We start from the raw sequence: 18,787 nt of genomic DNA, 5'->3' as shown, positions 1-18,787 counted from the left end.
GTCCCCCTAGGGGCTGCTGAATTTCTATGGTTTTGTACAAGTAAATTCAAAACCTAACTATAACGTACCTGTAACCATGTTTTTTCAGTGAATTTCTATGTTTCTTGCCGTAAACTAATTTTAATTACTATACGTTATTTCAACCCCCGCTTCACATGGCCGTGAGTGGTGGGAGTTGGTCACAATGTCAGGCCTTGCAGCCAAGCCCTTATAATCACTCACCCCCACGCCACACATGGCCTTTGGCCAAGCAGAGTGCAGTAGGCCACAGGGCCTGTCTCTGTCAATGGAAGTGTGAGTGGGTGCGTAAGTGTCTGAGTGGGTTTGAAAGTGGGTGTGTGAGTCTATGAGTGGGTCTGACTGGGTGCATGAGTGTCTAAAATGTTTTCCAGAATCAGGACTATTTTGTAAATAAATAACAGAAATTCATGTAAATTCATAGATTTTTGTGAGTATTTTGCACTGTGATGCAAAATTATATGAAAGCTATAATGTGCTCTAAGAACACCTGTATCACACCCCTTGGGTCAGGGTACCTTAATCCTGACACCTATTCCACTTTTAATTTTCACCCCAGGGGACCGTGTCCCGTGAAATAAAATGGATGTTGCAGCTTTCTATTCAGGTTATGGTCAGCCACTTGCAAAGCTTCTTTTCACAAGTATTTGCAAAAATTTGTGAATTTTGCATTTAATCACCGCCAGAGATATCCTAATTCATTGGCCCTTAAATATCTCCTAAACTAGTGAATGTATTTACCAAAAATAACAAAAACACAATCTGCATACCGAAAACTTGTTTTCTGTCAAAATTGGTGCCATTCTGTCCAGTGGTTCGGGCTGTAGACGTGTTGACAGGTCCTATGGGAATAAACATGGGAAACGCAATGTTTTTTAGCCTCTTTTTCTCGGCCCCCGCTTGATGGATCACCCCAAAACTTCCTGTGCGCAACAAGAATCACTGGACACCTCTTTCTGGAAAATTGTTTGAATATTTGTCAAATGGTGCCACAGATATAGGAAAGTCAAACAATACTTTTTCTATGGAAACATGGTCCTAACTGTAAATACCTACCTACTGATGACTGCCAGTCGGTGGTATATATATATATATATATATATATATAATACTGATGATGACCCAGACAGAAAAAAGTAGAATTATAGTTACAAAAATAATTGAATGTGATGGGAATTGAGGAAAAAGGGGGGAATTCCTTTAAACCCAAATCCAAGTTTGTTCCACATTTGCCACTTGATAATATAATGATATAGACATATTTCATGATATAATGATCAGAGAGTTGAGAAACATAAGAAATAAGGTCAAGAAAAAGCAGCAGAATGACACAGTGGTGGTTAAGTCCTTTGACAAAGGAGGTAATGTGGTTATTTGGCCCAAAGAAATGTACCTTGCAAAAGCACATAAACAATTGAATGATGAAGCATGTTACAAGAGAGTTATGAGAGAGGAGTATGAAGAATCCAAGATGGAGTTATTGATCAATGAGGATGAGTATAGATTTATGAGACAAGACCATCCGAAATTACCTATTTTCTATTTGACTCCCAAAGTATATAAGGACATAGTCAATCCTCCAGGTCGCCCATTATAGCTGCACAGAGGAGCCTATATGAGAATGTGTCTAAATTTGTGGATTTTTTTCTTAATCCTTTAGTACCCGGCTTACCATCCTATATAAAAGATACTTCAGATTTTTACGAAGGATTTTTGATGTAACATGGAAACCAGCTATGATTATGATCAGCTTGGACATTACTTCACTCTATATGAGTATTAGACATACAGGTGAACTGAAGGCAGTCAAACATTTCCTAAGAGTAAGACCCATTAAGTATTTTGTCCACAAACAGATGTTACTCTCCATGATTGAATGCTGTCTGACCAAAAATATATTTGCTTTTAAGAAAGACATTTTTAAGCAGATGAGGGGAACTGCGATGGGTACCTGCTTCACCCCCAGCTATGCAAATTTGTATATGGGCTGTTGAGAGGAGCAGGTACTCAAAGACCAGAAATTTGCAAGATGGGCCCACAATGTAATACTGTGGGTAAGGTTCATCAGTGACCTTTTTATAATCTGGAAAGGAAGTTCATTTTCAGCTAGCGAATATGTGAAGGAAATAAATATCAATGATCTTAATTTAATTATACATGTAAAATGAGTGATCAAGTGATGGAATTTTGAGATGTACAGTGTAGGGTGGAGGAACAGAACCTGATTACTTCATTATATAGGAAGGCCACAGCAAGTAATTCAATCTTGCATGCTCAGAGTTTTCATCTGCAATTTATGATCCAAAATAGCCTGAATGGTGAACTATACAGAGCTAGGAGACTATGTAGTACTGAGAAGGAACATATGAAGATAGAAAAAGAAATGTGTGAAAGATTGCACAGAGAGGGTATACTAATGAATGCCTGATGATATCGAGAAAAAGAGCAAGAAAAATAAAGAGAGAAACAGCCCTGTTCGGGGGCATTAAGAAAGCCCAAGGAGAATAAACACATAGCTTCATAATGACGTATAACAAACAGCAGATGTTGGCAAGAAATGTCCTGAATAAACATTGGCATCTAATAAAAAGAGATCCAGTGATAGGTGATAAGGTAGACAACAGACCAAAGATTAGTTATAGAAGATCAGCATATATGAGAGACCATCTAGTAAGAAGCGAATTGAAGTAAAGCAATGGTGATGGCAATTGGTTGAAACCTGCTCTAGGTTTTAGGAAATGTACTAAATGCAAGGCCTGTAAATATGAGTACAAAACAATAAATTGTGACAAGCATTCCACTAATGTTTGAGAGTATATAACTCCTAGGAGTTCTGATTTTTGGTATTTTGCTGATAAAAAATAGTTGAAGGAAGGATATCCCACTAGATTTAGTGAGCAATTTTAGCCTTTAGGAGTTCCTAATCCTGTAACAAAGTGCTGAGGAAATAACTTGTAGATGTAAATCATGTCTTTCCCAGACAATTAGGATATGTTAAAGTATGTATCATTGTTGTAACATTGTGTGTTGTGGTTCACCCACTGTGGAAAGTATCAGTTATGCATTGGAGGAGATAAATATGACTATCTCTGAATTTAAAAATTGTTGAATGAATTGCTAAGATGTAATTTATAATTCATGTAAAATTATTATTTAATATTATGAAAGTAAACAAGTAGTAGAAACTAGGTAGAAATTATGCATTACTGAGTTCAAAGTCACACAATGAGTTCTTTGTTAGTTTTTTTGCCCACTGGGGCAAGTGATTCAACAATAGATATAAGTGATCAGTAATACGAACTAGCATTGTTATAATTAAACATTATAAGTGAACCAGCAATTTGAGTATCTAAGCGTGTAGTATGAATTGTGATATAAGAATGCATTACTGAATAGAAGTACTGTCAAGATGGCGACTGCTTTGGAGACACAAATCGTGTCTGTCCTTAGTATCAATGAATTTGACAAGGAAATGACGTGATCAAAAATGGTGGAATCATAGCAGTATTGTAATTGAACGGAGATCAAGGCTCTGTAGAGCCAAAACACGTTCATTTGTTCTTCCTCATAAAGTCCTGGAAAACAAATAATTACTTGAATCGCTGTCAGATTGCCGCTCTTCACTCTTGTACTGAGGAAGGAGAGTAGAGAGCATATATATATATATATATATATATATATATATATATATATATATATATCACCTCCTGGCAGTCGCCAGTAGGTAGTATGGTTAGGACCATTTTTCCTTAGAAAGGCATTTTTGACTTACCTATAACTTTGGCATAGTTTTACGAATCTTCATGAAATTTTCCAAAAATAGTGTGCCAGTGTTTCTTGTTGTGCATGGAAAGCTTTGGGTTGATCTCTTAAGTAGGGGCGAGAAAAAGGGGGCTACAAAATGTGTGCTTCCTATGTTAATTCCCATAGGAGTTTTGAACACGACTACAGCCAGAACAGCTGGATGCAATTACACCAAATTTGGCAGAAAGATAGATTTTGTTCTGCATATTGTTCTTTTTTATTAGGTGTATGTTCATTCAGTAATTGTCGAGAAATTAAAGGAACTCAAAATGTGTATATCTAATACCGTGGATCTTTCACAATGAACTCACGATTATCGTGGCAAATTCGCAAATACATGCACCAAACCGAATGCCATGATTGGCTGTCCACAACCTGAGCAGAGAGTTGCTGCTGCCATTTTAGTTGATCAGAACAGTCCCCGGTGCTGAAATGAAATGGCAGAAAGTCGAATAAGGGATGAGTCTGGGTGCAACCTGACCCCATGTCTGTAATATAGGGGTCTTTGAGGGACCTCAGATGGGTAGAATATGTCAAGAAGTCATTGCAACCATCAGTGCAGACCTTGTTTAATGTTTTGACAAATTCACAAATAACGCTGAGAAAAATAAACAAACATTACAGACTCATTCATTTACTCATTGATACACCGAGAGACACATACACTCACTCACACACCCACTCAGACACTTATCCACCCACTCGCAGACCCACTCAGACACTCATGCACCCACTCACAGACCACCTCAGACCCTCACACACCCATTTACAGACCCACTCAGACACTCATGCACCCACTCACAGACTCATGCAAGCAGCCAAGCAGCCACTCCCAGACCCACTCAGACACTCACGCACCCACTCACAGACCCACTCAGACACTCATGCACCCACTCACAGACCCACTCAGACCCTCATGCACCCATTTACAGACCTATTCAAACACTCATGCACCCTCTCATAGACCCACTCAGACACTCACGCACCTACTCACAGACCCACTGAGGCAGCCATGCATCCACTCACTGACCCACTCAAAGAGTCATGCATCCACTCACACATCCTCTCAGAGACTCATGCACCCACTCACAGATACTCTCAGAGAACCATGCACCCACTGACAGACCCACTAATGTACATTTGAACACACTCACAGACCTACTAAGAGACATATGCATGCAGGGTTGGGTTGTTATGGGGCCTTGGCTGCAGCAAACCCCAGTTTGAATGGTCATAGGTGCATGCCCACAGGGTGCAAGTAATAGTTACTTTAGGGCACGAGTTATAGTTACTTCAGCTAACCATAACTATTGCTGCTGAATATCTATTGTTTTGTGTGAGTAACTTCAGATCCTAACTATAGCGTCCCTGTAACCTTTGTATTTTTATGTGAATATTTATATATGTATGATCTGTCAAGGGGGAGCTGAGAAAAAGGGGGGGCCCAAAACGCATTTTCTCTATTTATTTTTCCATAGGTATTTTGAACAACAATAGCGCCCAAACCACTGGACAGAATTACACCAATTTTGTCAGAAAGGTAGCTCTTTATCCAGAAAGAGGCCTTTTTGTTATTTGGTGTAAATCTGTTTAGTAATTTTTGAGAAATTGAAGAAAATCCAAATTTGTATTTATAGGGACTTCAAAGATTCGCAACCCGTCCCAATCTCGTGCAGAGATCTGATTGGCTTCCGAAACTTCAACAAGGATGTTTTGGCAGCTGTCTTGGGACTCAGCTTTCGCCAAGACCCAGAAAAATGTTCAAAATAAAGAAAAGGGGCTAGGGTACAGACATCCTGACCCCTTAGCTCTGGTGTTGCAGTCGCAAAGGGACTCCCCAGGGCTAGAAAGCTTTTTTTTTTATTTCTCGACGCAAGTCACAGTGGATCTGCGGATCTGGTGAAAATGTTAAAAAAAAAAAAAAGTGCAGACTCCCACGCTTCGCAATTATGAAGTGCCAAGTCCAGGGGCCATTTTGAATTTTAATGCGAGGGGCCACCTAGACCCCCTGGAAGCCCGGGGACTGCCACCTCCCCTGGGCTTTAATGTAAATCTAAGCAGGTGGCCACATGGCACCCCGTAGCCCTGTGGACCACCACCTCCCCAGGGCTATATTGTAAATTTATGCGGGGGCCATGCAACCCCCCCTGCAGTCCCAGGGACCACCACCTCCCCAGAACTTCCATGAATTATAAGGGGGGTTACCCAGGCTCCCCATGCAGTCCCAGGGACCACCACCACTCGAGGTCTTTAATGTAACTCCATATGGGGGCCCCATGGCTCCCCTAGAGCCCCGGGTACAACCACCTCCCCATGGCTTCAATCTGAATCTAAGCAGTGGAGCCACGCAGCTCCCTACAGTCTAAGGGACCACCACCTCCCTGGGGCTTTCATGAATTATAAGTTGGGGACACCCAGGATCCCCTCACAGCCCCAGGGACCACCACCTGTCTAGGGATTTAATGTAAATCTATGTGGGGGGGCTGAGCTCCCCCACACAGCCCCGGGGACCACCACCTTCCCAGGACTTTGATCTAGTTCTATGTGGTGGGGAATTCATGGCCCCCCACAGCCCCAAGGACCACCCTCTCCCTGGGGCAAACACTAAAAAATAGAAAGGGGGTCCATTTTCGACCCGTTTAGCACCCAGGACCAACACCTTCCCGGGGCTCTTTTGGTTGGGAAGGGGCCACACAACACTCCTTATGAAGCCACTGATGGCCCTGGGCACCGCCACCACCAGAGCCAGCTCCTGCTATGTCCCAGGGTGCCCACCCATGGGACATAGCTGTTTGCTGTGGCTGGGTGGGAGAGCCAGAGCAAACATTCAGCTCACACTGAGGGAGAGCTGTCAAATAACTCACCCTGGCTGCGTGCAGAGGTTTCCTCTGTCTCTCTGTCTGCAGAGATGTAGGCAGGGATAAAGGGGAAGCTGCACTCACAGAGAGAAAGTTGCTGTAGCAGCTCTGTCTCTGTGACAGCAAATCTGCCTCCCACAGGAGGTGGGGATGCAGCTGGGTCCATGGGTGCCTTCAGGCTCCCCCAATGGTACCCTACATTGTGACTGAGTGCCCTGGAGGGCACCCAGGTCACACGACTTGGCCCCAGTGGATGGGATCCCAGCAGCAGAATTCGGCCCTGGGGTGGGGGCCACAAAGCCCCCTCCCAAAAAAAGAATAATTAGGCAAGGACCTGGGGGATGGGGTCCCTGGGGCTGAGATCAGCCTGGAGAGGAGGACTGCGCAGCCCCCCTCCTCCCAAAAAAATGCATTTTAAAAAGCCAGGCCTCAGGAGATGGGATCCCCCGGCTAACATGAGCCTGGGGAGAAGGGCCAAGAGGCACCCCTTCAAAAATAATTATGTTTAGTCCGGACACTGGGGGATGGGGTCCCCGGGGCCGAGATCACCCCGTGGAGGAGGGCCACGCAGCCCCCCTCCTCAAAAAACTATTTATAATTAGGCTGGGCCACAGGGGATGGGTCCCCGGGGCAGAGATCTGCCTGGCGAGGGGTCTGTGCAACCCCCATCCCTAAAACAAATTAAATGTTTTTGGGCTGGGGCATGGTGTCCCTAGGGCCGTAATCAGCCTGGAGAAGGAGGGCCTTGCAGGGTTTGGTTGGTATAGGGGTTGGTTTGGTGGCAGGGCCTTCCCACAGGCCAAGCCCTGTGGCCAACAACCAATAGGCTAAATGTTTTTTATTTACAATTTTGTTTGCCCTTTATGGGCTATCTGGGATCGCGGGGTAGCCCCAAGGCTTCCCACAAAGTCCCAGCCGGCTCCCACCTCAACCGTGAGCAGGCACTGCTCCAGCAAAGAAGGGGCTGCTTTCAATAGCAACTCTCTGCTTGCTGGAGCAATGTTTTAATCTGTCTTCCATGCACACATATCTGCATGCAGGGAAGACAGATGAAAACTCAGCTTTCTGGCAGCAGGACCTGTTTGACAGATCCCACTGTCAGAAAGTGGATTTATATATGCTTTTGCTTGGCAGGAGTGGTCAGCTCCCACCAAGCAAAAGCAAACAGCTATGTGCCTAGCGTGGGCACCCCAGGGCAAAGTGGGAGCCCAGCATCTTATTAATTAAATGCCCCACGGAAGTGGTAGTCCATGGGGCTGCAGGAGGCCATGAGGCCCCACCACACCATATTACCTAAAATCCCCATGGAGGTGGTGATCCCTGGAGCTGTGGGGGAGGCCGTTGGGCTCTCCCAGATCAGAAAATCATTTGCCCCCGGGGAGGTGGTGGACCCTGGGGCATGGGGAGGAGAGGAAGCTCCGCTTGGGACCTGGTCCTCCTGGGGGCATATTTAAAAACAAGCGCGGGAGCCCACGCTATTTTTTTAAACTTTTTCCTGCAAATTTGCGACGTCGTGAATTTGCGGTAAAGTTTTTTTTTTTTTATTGCTTTTTTCTCCTGACGGGGTCCATCTGGGTTCCCACCGTCCATACCCTGGCCCCTTCTCTTTTTTTATGTATTTATTTTTGTGGAACCTTGCTCAAGCCGAGTCCCAGATGGCTGCCAGCACTTCCTGGTTGGAAGTGTTGGCAGTCAATCAGAGCTGTGTATTTCCCTGCACAAGCTTGTCATTGTTTGCAAAGTCTTCACAGTCACTGATATACAAATTTTGATTTCTTTGAAACTCCTCCAAAAACTACTGAATGAATATTCACCAAATAAGAGAAAGCATAATCTGCGTACCAAAACCTAGCTTTCTGACAAATTTGGTGTAATTCCATCCAGTGGTTTGGGCTGTAGTCGTGTTCAAAGGTCCTACGGGAATTAACATGGGAAACACAACTATTTGGATTCCCACTTTTTCTTTGCCCCCCACTTGGCGGATTACCCCAAAACTTTGCATGCACAACAAGAATCACTGGGGCACTTATTTTGGAAAGTTTCATGAAGATTCGTCAAACGGTGCTGAAGATATAGGCAAGTCAAAAAACACTTTTCCAATGAAAACATGGTCCTAACTATAAATATATATATATATATAGCACAAAAACAGTCAGGGGCGTGGATGATTCTGTGGGGTACTCCGGGTAAGTGGAGTAAATAAATGTTACAATATAAGGTTTTTCAACTTAGTGATATCTTGTACCACAATACTACTAAGAGCAACAAGGAAGTCCAAAAGTAGATTGCATAGATTTACTACATGAACAACAGAAACACCTATGTATGTTAAAGGAAACCTATAAACAAATACATAAGGAATAGACTACATCTTAATCAACAAAAGTATTCTTTATATGTTTTCTGGCTCATAAAATAAAACTGTCCCAACTAGTCAAACCAAAACCATCTTTTTTATGCACCCCTGTGCAACAAAATGAAAAGCTGACCTAGCAGTGAGCCACTCGTGCCCTTAGATAGCTATAACTTGTGCCCTTGCCATGCACTGCTAATTATCCCACATCAATCATGACATCATCCATGGCATCATTGATAATATCACTCCAACTTTTGCCATAAAATGATTAATGAAAAACTGGGCTTGAGTACGAGTTCTAGTTACCTTAAGGCACGATAGTTTCTTGAGATAAGTATAACTATACCTGCTGAATTTCTATGATTTTGTGTATGTAAAATATGAACCTAACTATCACGTCCCTCTGACCTTTGTGTTTTGTCGGTCAATCTATATCTATATCTATATCTGTATCTATATCCATATCTATATCTATATATCTATATGTAGCTATATGTAGATATAGATACAGAAATATATACATAGATATATATTACATATCTATATATGCCTTGCTCATTAATGGCAGGTAATTCATATTTAACACAGATAAAGGGGGTCATTCTGACCCCGGCGGGCGGCAGGAGCCGCCCGCCTGGAGGGAACCGCCAGAATACCGCTGCGCGGTCAAAAGACCGCCGCGGGTATTCTGGGTTTCCCACTGGGCTGGCGGGCGACCGCCAAAAGGCCGCCCGCCAGCCCAGTGGGAAACACCCCTCCATGAGGATGCCGGCTCCGAATGGAGCCAGCGGAGTGGAGGATGTGCGACGGGTGCAGTAGCACCCGTCGTGAATTTCAGTGTCTGCTGAGCAGACACTGAAATTCAAAGTGGGGCCCTCTTACGGGGGCCCCTGCAGTGCCCATGCCATTGGCATGGGCACTGCAGGGGCCCCCAGGGGCCCCACGACACCCCTCACCACCATCCTGTTCCTGGCGGGCGGAACCGCCAGGAACAGGATGGCGGTGAGGGGGTCGGAATCCCCATGGCGGCGCAGCAAGCTGCGCCGCCATGGCGGATTCCCATGGGCAGCGGAAAGTCGGCGGTACACCGCCGACTTTCCGTTTCTGGCCGCGGCTGTACCGCAGTTTTACTACGAGCTACTTTAAACAAAACCACTCTTTGATTACGTTGGTGTTCAGCCTTAATTTCTTGTAGTCAGTGCTATGGTTAATTGTCTAGCTATGATATGATGCATAGGCAGGAAACACTTGGCCTCGGCTGTGTGACTTGTCAATATCATCAAACATCACATTCAAATTAAATTCCGCTGGCTCTAGGGGACCAGCAGCGTTCTAATACTGTCCTGTGCCACTATGGACAGTATAAACAAGTGCTTGAGCTGAGAATCACTGTTCATATTTTTGTTGCTCTTCTTACTTTCTTGATGTAGCTACTCCTTCTGCTGGAGCTGGCTATTAGCAGTAAACCTCGGCACCAACATGGCGTGAGATAGCTGCCGACAGCAGAAGCTGGAGACAGTAGCTGCTGAGTATCGCCAGCTGGTGATCCTGGAGGAAGAAGAAGAGAAGCTGCCACCCAAGCCTGCCTCTGACTTGGCCACACCACTGCACACTGCAGCCGGGTTCCACTGCCACCTGTACCATCACAAGCCTCCCGTTCTTGCACTCAACTTGACACCTCCTGCACCACCACCCACGCAAGCTTTTCCACCTGAGCCATGAGACAGCACTGGCCCAACATGGACAGCAGAACTTAGCAAAGAATATGGGCCCTCAAATCAAATCCCTTTTTTATTGATCTTTTGATTTGGTCAAAGGGCACGTTGTGAGTGGAGACCGTAAGAAGGAAGGAAAGTTAGGTAAAGTTTTTGGGACTTTTGAGCCTTTTTTGCTTGAGGAGAGGGGGTGGGCCTGTTGCGGGTGGAGAGGGTGTATTTGAAAAAATATTTTAAAAAATGGCCTTTACTTTTCTTCTTTGTCATCATTATCTATCTTCCCATTGCTAGTTGGCATAGTACAGTATTGTTGAGTGTTGACACTAGAGTGTGACTCCGAGCTGCCCTCTGAAATTGTCACACATTATTATCAACTTTTCCCCTTAGATTTTCCCTACCTGAAGTCCCTTCTGATGTATGTATTCTTTAGCAGGTTTCATACTTCTTTTTTCCATCCATATTTTTGCAAAAAGGAGCCCCTTTGATGACAACAGGGACTTACTATTGAAGGAACTTTTTGGACATGAAACTGTAAATGGCAATCCCCCAGTAGTGAGTGCTTTTACTCAGAAAGGCCAAAAATAAAAATAGATTAGACTGGTAAAACAAAGGAAACAGGGATTATCGTGCTGGTGGGATACTGTCACACGAAAGATATGTATAGACTGAAATAGGGTCCCCCCGGGCCTGCAAACCTTAATTTTTTCTTCCTTTGAACATCTGGTTCCATATTTTTTACTGGACTTGCTGCACACTAGCTCATATGGGATGATGACAAGCCAAATTACAAAATCACAACAGGGAGTACGGGGTTCTTTTAATGTAATGAGGGGTGGGGGAGTGGTGTATCAATTGTAACACCAGATCCCTCGTGGTCCTCAATTAGAGGCGAGATATCAGTGAACTATGGTGCTGTGGAGGGTCTGGAGGCCACAGTGGAGAAAAAAAGGGGAATTTCCTTTACGGACTAGGTGGTCTCACACACTATATAGTGTCATGCTTCATCATATGACCACCTAGCCCCACCAGGTAGGACAGTGCCACCTGGGCGGACTCGACCTCACTGTTAAAGGAACAGGAGGGAGTGCGTAAATTAATTCTGGTTCTGGAAATGGAGGGATCCAGATAGACTAAGAAATAAAAACACCTAAACAGATACCTGTGTGAATATTTAATAGAAGGTTCTGTTTGATGTGGTTAAAAAGAGGAGATTAGGACACCAATGTGAGAACAATGACTCACAGGGTCACCTATCTAAAAGGAAGGAGCCAACATGTTTCTGCCCTCAGTAATGATCTCTGGAAGGTCTCTGGGCATTCATCAGGGCGAAGGATCCCTGCTACTCATGCTCAGTGTGAGAATAAGTGCTAAGAAAATAACAAATGTGTATGTATCATAAAATATAGCGGGGGCCTACCTTGCCAGGGAACTACCTGGGGGGGGCCTGATGGAAATAAAACAGACCGACAATGAGGGTAACAAAGTGACACAGCAATGCACAGCAAACCACAACACACGTGAAGCAGATAATCATGCAGCAAACAGAAGTTCTGAGTGCACAAGGCATTCTTCACATAATCTATGGAAAGAAACGCAATTAAGTGGAGGTCAATGAACCTGGGAGAGAAGATCTTACCCTATCACAAGAGGCTACTGGCCTCTGGTGTCCTGGAGAGGGAGTGTCCCCTTATTGTCAGACTCTAAGGTTCAGAAGCAGGAGAACAAGGGAAGAAAACACTATGGGGGTCATTCCAACCCTGGCGGTCGGTGTTAAAGCGGCGGCCAACCCGCCAATAGGCAGGCGGTAAAAAAAATGGAATTCTGACCCTGGTGGGAACCGCCAACAGAGGCCGCCACTTTAACACTCCGACCACCACGGCGGGACAAACAAACAGCGCGGCGGTGACCGCCAACAGACAGGCGGGAGACAATGTACCGCCCACCCTATCACAACCCACCAATCCGCCACCTTTTCCGGGGCGGTAGCCCCGCCGATAAAAACACGGCGGAAACAGCCATTACGAACGGAAAACGCTCACCTCTACACGCTCCACGAGGAATCTGGACAGCATGGAACCCGAACTACACATCCTACCAGCTATTGTCTTCCTGCTCCTCTACCAGGAGCACGAACGCCGCCGCAGAAGACAACGGTGAGTACTGCACCTACGACACAGGGGAGGGGGGAGGCAAAAAATTACGGGGACACACATACGCGACACACCCACCCTCACCCTCATCCACAACTACATACACAGCAATGCAGAGCAACAACTCAGAGTGACACCCCCAAACCCCCCGGAAGAATGCAAAGACACAAATAAATGATCCTGAAATTTGAAGTATATTGTACGGCTAAGTAAAAAAATATATCAAACATCTCTAACTATATATACATATGTAAATTGTCTAGTCCAAATTGGGTATCAGCCATTGTTCGTGGGCCAATGGGCCTAAACACATGGGCAAAGCCCACACACGATACCCGGCTCCAATGGAGAGAACACTGCAGGGGGATCAGATAGCAAAACTACAGGCACCTCAGGGGGAAGGGGGGGCACCTCAGCCAGATGAGTCCACGACGCCAGATCCACGAGGGGCCTCCATGGCCACTGTTCAATCCTGGGGAGTGCAAAGCCACAGTCTCACAAGTCTCTACAGTGGGTGGATTGCCCACTGTTCAATCCTGGGGAGTGCAAAGCCACAGTCTCACAAGTCTCCACAGTGGGTGGGTTGCCCACTGTTCAATCCTGGGGAGTGCAAAGCCACAGTCTCACAAGTCTCTACAGTGGGTGGGTTGCCCACTGTTCAATCCTGGGGAGTGCAAAGCCACAGTCTCACAAGTCTCTACAGTGGGTGGATTGCCCACTGTGCCATCCTGGGGAGTGCAAAGCCACAGTCTCACAAGTGGATTACAGACTCCACTGGTTCTGGAGGAGGCATGGTGCCCAGAGTGCTTCGTGCAGCCCTGCCCGACACAGATGCGGGCCTGCCCCTTCTGCCAATGGGCCAGCAGTGCTTGAGACGGCGGTGCCCAGCGGAGCGGTGCTTGAATTGAAGGGCCCAGCGGAGCGGTGCTTGAGATGAAGGGCCCAGTTCAGCGGTGCTTGAGATGAAGGGCCTACCGGAGCGGTGATTGAGTTCAAGGGCCCAGCGGAGCGGTGCATGAGGCGGCGGTGCCCAGCGGAGCAGTGCTTGAGATGAAGGGCCCAGTTCAGCGGTGCTTGAGATGAAGGGCCCAGCGGAGCGGTGCTTGAGATGAAGGGCCCAGTTCAGCGGTGCTTGAGATGAAGGGCCCAGCGGAGCGGTGCTTGAGTTGAAGGGCCCAGCGGAGCGGTGCTTGAGACAGCGGTGCCCAGCGGAGCGGTGCTTGAGATGAAGGGCCCAGTTCAGCGGTGCTTGAGATGAAGGGCCCAGCGGAGCGGTGCTTGAGTTGAAGGGCCCAGCGGAGCAGTGCTTGAGACGGCGGTGCCCAGCGGAGCGGTGCTTGAGATGAAGGGCCCAGTTCAGCGGTGCTTGACATGAAGGGCCCAGCGGAGCGGTGCTTGAGATGAAGGGCCCAGTTCAGCGGTGCTTGAGATGAAGGGCCCAGCGGAGCGCTGCTTGAGTTGAAGGGCCCAGCGGAGCGGTGCTTGAGACGGCGGTGCCCTGTTCAGCGGTTCTTGACTTGAAGGGCCCTGTTGAGATGGCGGTGCCCTTTTCATCGGTCCTTGACTTGAAGGGCCCTGTTCAGCGGTTCTTGAGACGGCGGTGCCCTGTTCAGCAGTTCTTGACTTGAAGGGCCCTGTTCAGCGGTTCTTGAGATGGGGGTGCCCTGTTCAGCGGTTCTTGACTTGAAGGGCCCTGTTCAGCGGTTCTTGAGACGGCGGTGCCCTGTTCAGCGGTTCTTGAGATGGGGGTGCCCTGTTCAGCGGTTCTTGACTTGAAGGGCCCTGTTCAGCGTTTCTTGAGATGGGGGTGCCCTGTTCAGCGGTTCTTGACTTGAAGGGCCCTGTTCATCGGTTCTTGACTTGAAGGGCCCTGTTCAGCGGTTCTTGACTTGAAGGGCCCTGTTCAGCGGTTCTTGAGATGGCGGTGCCCTGTTCAGCGGTGCTTGCCTTGGCAGTCCTTGCCATGTTCAGCGTTGCTTGAGTTGGCGCTCCTTCATTGCCCAGCTGGGCTGTGGCTGGCGCTCCTTCATTGCCCAGCTGGGCTGTGGCTGGCGGGGCCCTCCTGGGCAGCTTGGCTGGGGCTGGCGGGGCCCTCCTGGGCAGCTTGGCTGGGGCTGGCGGGGCCCTGCTGGGCAGCTTGGCTGGGGCTGGCGGGGCCCTCCAGGGCAGCTTGGCTGGCGCCGGCGGGGCCCTCCTGGGCAGCTTGGCTAGGGCCGGCGGGGCCCTCCTGGGCAGCTTGGCTGGGGCCCTCCTGGGCAGCTTGGCTGGGGCTGGCGGGGCCCTCCTGGGCAGCTTGGCTGGGGCCCTCCTGGGCAGCTTGGCTGGGGCTGGCGGGGCCCTCCTGGGCAGCTTGGCTGGGGCCAGCGGGGCCCTCCTGGGCAGCTTGGCTGGGGCCCTCCTGGGCAGCTTGGCTGGGGCTGGCGGGGCCCTCCTGGGCAGCTTGGCTGGGGCTGGCGGGGCCCTCCTGGGCAGCTCGCCTGCTGCCGGACTTGTCGGTCGTGCTGCCCTTGCCACCCTTCCCTGCTCGTCTGTGGCCCTTGCCTCCCTTTGCCGGTGTGCCAGGTGGCACCCCACTCCCTGACGGTGCCAGGGTAGTGCTTGTGGAGCCTGCTTTCTTTGGCCTCTCGTGCCGGGCACTGGCTTTCTTTGCAGGGGGTGGGCTGGCCGTCTCTTTACTCCCAGCCGAAGTAGCTGGGCTTGAAGGTGGTGGACTCCAAAATCCTTGGACTATTGTCTTAGTAGGTCCAGGTTTTGTGGTGGCTGAGATGCTGATTGGAGCCTTATGAGATGGAGGGGGTGGGTCAGTTGATGGAAAGAGGTCAAGGTTGGAAAGGAAAAGCAATTTAGTAAAACAGGGACGGGTAGTTGTAGTGGGTATGGGAGTGGAGGAAGAGGATGTGGTTGTAGGAGAGTGAAGTCTGGTGTCTTTGGGTGCAGGTGCTTGTGCTGGAGGCTGTCGTGAGGTGGATGGCTGTTGGGTGGGTGGCTGCCTGCGTTTGTGTGGTTTGGAAGAGGGGGTGACAGACACACTGGGAGAGGACACAGGGGACGTGTAAATGGTAGTGGGGGTGGTGACTGCACGTGTGCGGATTGTTCTGGTGGTTGTGCTGGTGATGGACGTAGTGGCTGAAGATGTTGTGCATGCAAGTGTGAGTGGAGACGTCACAGGGAGGGAGGAGGGAGACGAGGAGGAGGGGGACACAGAGGAGGCAGTGGCTGTTGGCATGTCTGCATGTGGATGTTGCTTGTGTGAATGCTTGTGTGATGTGTGGTGCTTATGTCTGGATGAGCTTCTCTTGGGTGTTGAGGTGTGTGCAGGCTGGTCTGATGGTGTGTCTGGGATAGGCAGAGGTACAGGGGAGTGGGACTGGGTTGAGGAAGTTGGAGGAGGGAGGCAGGAGACAGGGACAATGGCTGCCGTCAGTGCTGAGGCCAGAGCGTTGATCGATCACTGATGGGCAGCCTGACCCGAATGAATGCCTTCCAGGTATGCATTACTCCGGTGCACCTCCCTTTCTACACCCTGGATGGCATTCAAAAGGGTAGACTGCCCAACAATGATGGTCCTGAGGAGGTCAATGACCTCCTCACTGAGGGCAGCAGGGGTAACTGGGGCAGGGCCTGAGGTGCCTGGGGCGAAGGAGATGCCCACCTTCCTGGGTGAGCGGGCACGGGGCGAAGGCTGAGGGGCTGCTGGGAGGTCGGAGCTGGCGCGCTGGGTGGCGGCTGTACCTGTTGTTGCGGTGGGCACGGATGTTGCCGCCACCACAAGGGAGCTCCCTTCCGAGGACATGACTGTGTCGCTGGTGTCACCACGTGTCCCCGCTGTGGAGCTCCCCTCGCCCTCCGTCTCACTGGTGAAATCAGAGTCAGTTGCATGGCCCTCCATGGCCATGTGAGATGCAGCTCCCTCGTGCTCCGATGCCACTTCTCCTCGCCTGATGATGCTAATGCACACATGAACAGGAAGACCACAAAAAAAGGGGGGGAGGGGTGGAGAAACAAAGACATGTTGAGTGCATGCATTGGCGACACCGTTGGCGGAGAGGACAGACACAGAAGCCCCCTGCACTACGCCGCGCAATTGGGGTACACTACTCAATCCGTGGGACATGGCCTACAAGCCTATGGACGAAAACTCCACACATAGGTGACACAGGGCCTTGATTAGCTGTACTAGGCAACCTACAGAGGTGGGGGGCGGGGGTACGGGGCCATGCCTAACGGAGGGGCCTAGCCTACAGAAAACGCCCTGGCCTAGCGATACCCACAGCCCTCCTCCCCCACCCAGACACCACCAATGTGCGCAAAATCAGCAGAATGTGCTTGTACTCACCCCCTTGTGTCTGCTGTGATGTCCTCACGCGCCCATCCAAATCGGGGTAGGCCACTGCCAGGATCCGGGACATCAGGGGGGTCAAAGTACGACTGGCACCCCTCCTACGTTGGGAGGCCATCCCCAGCAGAGCCTCCGCGGTCTTCCTGCTCCCGCGGCGGATGTCCTCCCACCTCTTCCGGCAGTGGGTGCCCTGTCTGTTGTGGACCCCCAGGGTCCGGACGTCCTTGGCGATGGCACGCCAAATGTCGATTTTCTGATGGGCGCTGACCTATGTGACATGTGCAGGGGGAGAAAAAAATAAAAAACATCACCTTCTGCATGCTCGATGTGAGTGGCCCCCCATCCCCACCCTTGCCATGTGGCACATGCTCTCATCTTTCGTTTGATGCATGCCTCATTCGCTCCCCTCCCCACCATCTTTCATTCACCCCACTCAACCCAGGCATTGGCCACAAAGCATGGTCCCAGTGTACTTACCTGTTGGTCTGGAGGACCGTAGAGTAGGGCTTACTGGGGGAGGACCCCATCCACGAGTTTCTCCAATTCTTCAGAAGTGAAGGCAGGGGCCCTTTCCCCAGTCACAGCAGCCATTGTCTCTTCCAGACCGAGGTCACAGCAGCACTTGCAGTATAGGTCCTCTCCTGTGGATGATCAGGTATCGAGTGATTAAGCAGATAGAAAATGGCGGTCACACCCGCGGCGGTGCGTACCGCGCACATCCTCATTGGCTCCTGAAACCCATAGGGTTCAATGTTAACCAATGCGGCTATGCACCGCAGTCTTCGACCGCCTACCGCCACGGTGTGCCACGCCAGCGCATTGACCTCACATCCCACTGTCGCACTTCACAGGTCAGGCAGCCGCCATTTCAAGGGCCCCCATATCTTAATTTCTACTGCGTCACACATATCTAGGCCTTGCATCAACACTCATACAAGCCATTCAATGCATTGAGAATCATGTACTGTGCAAGCTGTGGGAACGTACCTGTGGGTTGATTGACTCTGTGCTCCATGTTGTCCTTCCTAGGCACCGTCCGCTGGGACTTGCGAGGAGATGGAGGAATCTTCCTGTGTACAGACCGCTGGTGGACCTATTGACAATGGAAGAAAGACATGTCATACTGACATACAGGTTTGACAGAGCCACTATACAGGAACTGTGTGCCCAGCTGGAGCCAGACCTGATGTCACCCATCCGCCAACCCACAGGGATCCCCCCTCTAGTGCAGGTGCTGTCAGTACTCCATTTTTTGGCAAGTGGGTCATTTCAAACAACAGTGGCCATTTCATCAGGGATGTCTCAGCCCATGTTTTCCAAGGTGTTGTCCAGAGTGTTGTCTGCCCTGCTGAAATACATGCAGAGCTACATTGTTTTCCCTGAGGTGGGCGATTTGGCTACAGTGAAGGGTGATTTCTATGCGCTTGGACATATTCCCAACATCATTGGTGCAATTGATGGGACACATGTTGCTTTGGTCCCCCCCAGCACGAGTGAACAGGTGTACAGGAACAGAAAGAGTTATCATTCCATGAATGTCCAGGTGG

The sequence above is a fragment of the Pleurodeles waltl genome, chromosome 1_2, assembly GCF_031143425.1.
Source record: "Pleurodeles waltl isolate 20211129_DDA chromosome 1_2, aPleWal1.hap1.20221129, whole genome shotgun sequence".
NCBI classification, from domain to species: Eukaryota; Metazoa; Chordata; class Amphibia; order Caudata; family Salamandridae; genus Pleurodeles; species Pleurodeles waltl.
Note: the sequence above shows the minus strand (reverse complement) of the source record.